This window comes from Myotis davidii, unplaced genomic scaffold, assembly GCF_000327345.1.
Source record: "Myotis davidii unplaced genomic scaffold, ASM32734v1 scaffold172, whole genome shotgun sequence".
Lineage (NCBI taxonomy): Eukaryota > Metazoa > Chordata > Mammalia > Chiroptera > Vespertilionidae > Myotis > Myotis davidii.
This window is the reverse complement of record NW_006284343.1, coordinates 3,478,818-3,482,921: the sequence shown is the minus strand read 5'-3', so window position 1 is coordinate 3,482,921 and position 4,104 is coordinate 3,478,818.

The window sequence follows — 4,104 nt, the reverse complement described above, 5'->3', positions numbered from 1 at the left end:
CTGTTGTCTGTGTCTGGTTGGTTGTCATTTCCAAGGAAAACCAGTCTGGGGCTTTTAGCCGAGTAGGAGTAGCAGAGGGCAGGGAGGGGCCGAGCGGGCTCCTGCTGGGAGAAGCACACACCGTATGTCTCCTTCCTCTGCCTCGGGCTGGCCTGCATCTCCTCGCTGCCGGCTGCTGAGAGTCAGTGCAGAGCGGGAAGGAGAAGCCGCAGGACTGAGAGGGAAGGAGAAAGGAACGTCAGAATGAACGCAAGCCACTCTTCTTTGGGATCTGAGCACGACCCCTGAGACGCGGGCCGCCTTGGTGGGGGGGAGGCAAGTGGGACTGAGGAAGCCGGGCGTGGCTGCTCTTCTAGGCCACCCATCCTTGCTGCTCAGCTCCCTGAATCCCCACAACAGCCCTCTGCTGTGGGTAGAATTATTACTTTTTTTAAAAAAAGGGTTGGGACATGAGATAAATATATTTTTATTGATTTCAGAGAGGAAGGAAGAGGGAGAGAGATAGAAACAGCAACAATGGGAGAGAATCATTGATGGCTGCCTCTTACACGCCCCCTCCTGCTTAGTATTCAAACCTATTTAATAGGAAAGAGGAAAAATGGTCAAAATGGTCAATTATTTACCTTTCCCCTCTGTTGTCTGTGTCTGGTTGGTTGTCATTTCCAAGGAAAACCAGTCTGGGGCTTTTAGCCGAGTAGGAGTAGCAGAGGGCAGGGAGGGGCCGAGCGGGCTCCTGCTGGGAGAAGCACACACCGTATGTCTCCTTCCTCTGCCTCGGGCTGGCCTGCATCTCCTCGCTGCCGGCTGCTGAGAGTCAGTGCAGAGCGGGAAGGAGAAGCCGCAGGACTGAGAGGGAAGGAGAAAGGAACGTCAGAATGAACGCAAGCCACTCTTCTTTGGGATCTGAGCACGACCCCTGAGACGCGTTTTTAATATTTTTATTGATTGTAGAGAGGAAGAGAGAGGGATAGATAGAAACATCAATGAGAGAAAACGATTGATTGGCTACCTCCTGCACATCCCACACTTGAGGATGGAACCCGCAACCGGCATGTGCCCTGACCGGGAATCGAACCATGACCTCCTGGTTTATAGGTCGACACTCAACCACTGAGCCACGCCGGCTGGGCTATTATTACTCTTGCTTTATAGGCAAAGTGACTGAGTCAGCCCAATAAGCAACTTCCCCCAAGTCACCCAGGTAGGATGTAGCTGACCCAGAACTTGATGCCGTTCTCCGACACCCCAGCCGGTGCCTGAACCCATGTGCCCCATGGCCTGGATCGTGCTGTCGGTGGAAAACTCAACCACTGAGCCACGCCGGCTGGGCTATTATTACTCTTGCTTTATAGGCAAAGTGACTGAGTCAGCCCAATAAGCAACTTCCCCCAAGTCACCCAGGTAGGATGTAGCTGACCCAGAACTTGATGCCGTTCTCCGACACCCCAGCCGGTGCCTGAACCCATGTGCCCCATGGCCTGGATCGTGCTGTCGGTGGAAATGAGGACCTCCGTGACCCCAGCCCCCAGGACTCTCCAGCCACAGGGTGAGGCAGCCAAAGGATGTGAGGAGGAGCCAGAAAACTGGGATGTAAATCCTGGCTCAGCTGTATGACCTCTGAGCAATGACCCCACCTTCTGGGCCTCCATTTCCTTATCTGAAAAAGGGGGTCTGTCCTGAGGATCGGATGCGGCGACACAAACAAGCGCTTTGCAGAAGGTGACAAGGCAAAAAGGTGCCTAATGAGAAGGCTTGCTCCTGAGTGACCGATGAGACCAGGGCTCGGGTCTCCAGGGAGCGCCTTCAGCCCCCACCGCCAGGCGAGCACACGGGCGGTTTTCCTTTTCCCCTCCCGCAGAGGGGAGCTGCTGGCCCACTCATTCGGGGAGAACTGGAACCAGCCGGCCGCACAGCTGCTCCGCTGCTGCTTTGCATGTTCTCTTGTTTTTCCACTTCGCAGCGTGTCTCGGGGCTGTTTCCACGGCCATCCCTCTCTGGTCCTGATTCCCTGTTCCTGCCACTGGCCGTCCCGTAAACGTGGCGTCAGTCCCCGATGGCGGGCGCCCGCACGGCCTCGCCAATCTCAGAAGCCAGGCCACCCAGGTCATTTCACAAATGTGCCCGCACAGCTGGCCGGGACTTCCTAGAAGTGGAGCTGCTGGGCCGAAGAATTTGTGCATTTAGCAGATATTGCCAAATGGCCCTCGCGGAGGCCGTGCGGGTTGGCGATCTTGCTTGCAAAGCACGACAGGGCCTTCCCTGCCCCACCCTTGCCAGCGTAAGCAGTTGTCAAACCTTTGATTCTTGCCAATCAGCTCGGTGGAAAATGCATCTGAGTGGACTTTTTTATTTTTCTTTTAAAAAATATTTTTATTGATTTCAGAGAGGAAGGGAGAGGGAGAGATAGAAACATCAATGATGAGAGAGAACCATTGATCGGCTGCCTCCTGCACACCCCTACTGGGGATCAAGCCCACAACCCGGGAACGTGCCCTTGACCAGAATCGAATCCGGAACCCTTCAGTCCAGGCAGGCCGATGCCCTATCCACTGAGCCAAACCAGCTAGGGCTGGGTATACTTTTCATCTGACTTCTCTTATTCTGGGTGAGGCTGAGCATTTGTGCCCAGCCCCATGACTAACCTGTTTCTGTCTGTACACAGACGAGAGCCGTGACCTTGCCCGCTACCCCCTCTGCGAGATCCAGGTCTAGATCTGTGCCTCTCTCCGCCAGCTTCTTGCTGAGTCACACGCAGGAAGGAAAGGGCAGCAGGCTCAGGTTAGCTCTGCCCGGGGGCCATATGAGCTGCCAGTCCTGGGGAGACCTTGGTCTCTGGCATTTCCTGTGGGCGCCCAGCACCGCGGGCACTGGGTCACCGTACCTGTCAGACCCAGGAGAAATGGGGCTTCCAAGAAGGGATCGGGCCAGACCCGTTTGCAAACGAGGCGTGGAAAGGACTCAGCTGCATGTGGAGAGCGAACACTTGCAAGGAACTAATGAGCAAAGTCATTGATAAGTGACAAGAGGAAGCAGACCCTGCTCAGAGGAGGGAGGGTTTAAGCTGCTGGAAGGCACTTGGTCTGGGAGGGGAGTGAGCCACCGTGAAGGGCCTGGGGCAGTTGGGCAAGGATTCGCAGCGGAAATACCTAAATGCATCTTGCACGAGCTGCACCCCTCCTGGCTCCTCACTCATCTGGTTAGTGCTGAGAGCAGCCTCCATAGCAATAGAGACGCCCCTTAGCTGCCCAGGGAGGATTCAGGCTACTCGCACGACCAGCGAGAGGTATGGAGAGGCCCAGTGACCCTCGCTGACCTCTGTGAGTGGGGTCGCGGCATCTGGACCCCTGGTGGTCTGTGAGGTCCAAAAGGTTGGCGACTGCTGAGGGGGCAGGCGGTCAGGCATTGTCATTTGACCTCAGCGCTGCCCTGTGCATCTGGCTGCGTCTTGCTCCGGGAGAGAAGTCAGGAGCCAGTGGCTGGATTCCTGGGCCCCCTGGGGAGTCTGCGCTGTTATTTCCAGACTCGAACAAAAAAGCAAATTTGCCCTGGAAATTGCTGAGGCAGAGTCATCCTGGAGCCCTTAGCGGCTCGGATGCCATGTCATTTTATGACCTCCGGGCACCTGACCCAGGGGCAGCCGGGCCGCGGCTTCTGTGAGCTCCGATGGAGCCTGGCCTGGCCTAGGCTGGACATGTCCTAGGCTGTACTGCCGTCCACTCTGGCCTCTCTGCTCTGCTGGGCTGGGGCCCGGAGCTGCCCTCAGCAGTGGCCAGTGGGCTTCCTTGTATCTTGGGCCCCACTATGTCCGTTCCCGGGCCCCCCCTTGCTGCTGCTGGTGTCGGATGGGGCTGCCTTTCTGCTGTGAGCGCCTCAATGCAGCTACGGATGCCCTCCTCCCCCACAGTTCCCTCCTCCCCCATCCTCCTCCCCCGCCTCAGCCTCCCTGGGCAGAAGGACAAAAAGTTGAGGTTGTCCCTGAGGCCACCAAGAGATGCTTAATTGCTTTCTGAGAGACTTGTCTCTCCTTCTGGTCTCCATACCCTCTCCATTACCCCCCCCCCCACCCACACCCACCTCTTCCCCAGCCCCTGGAGGCTCTTGCTT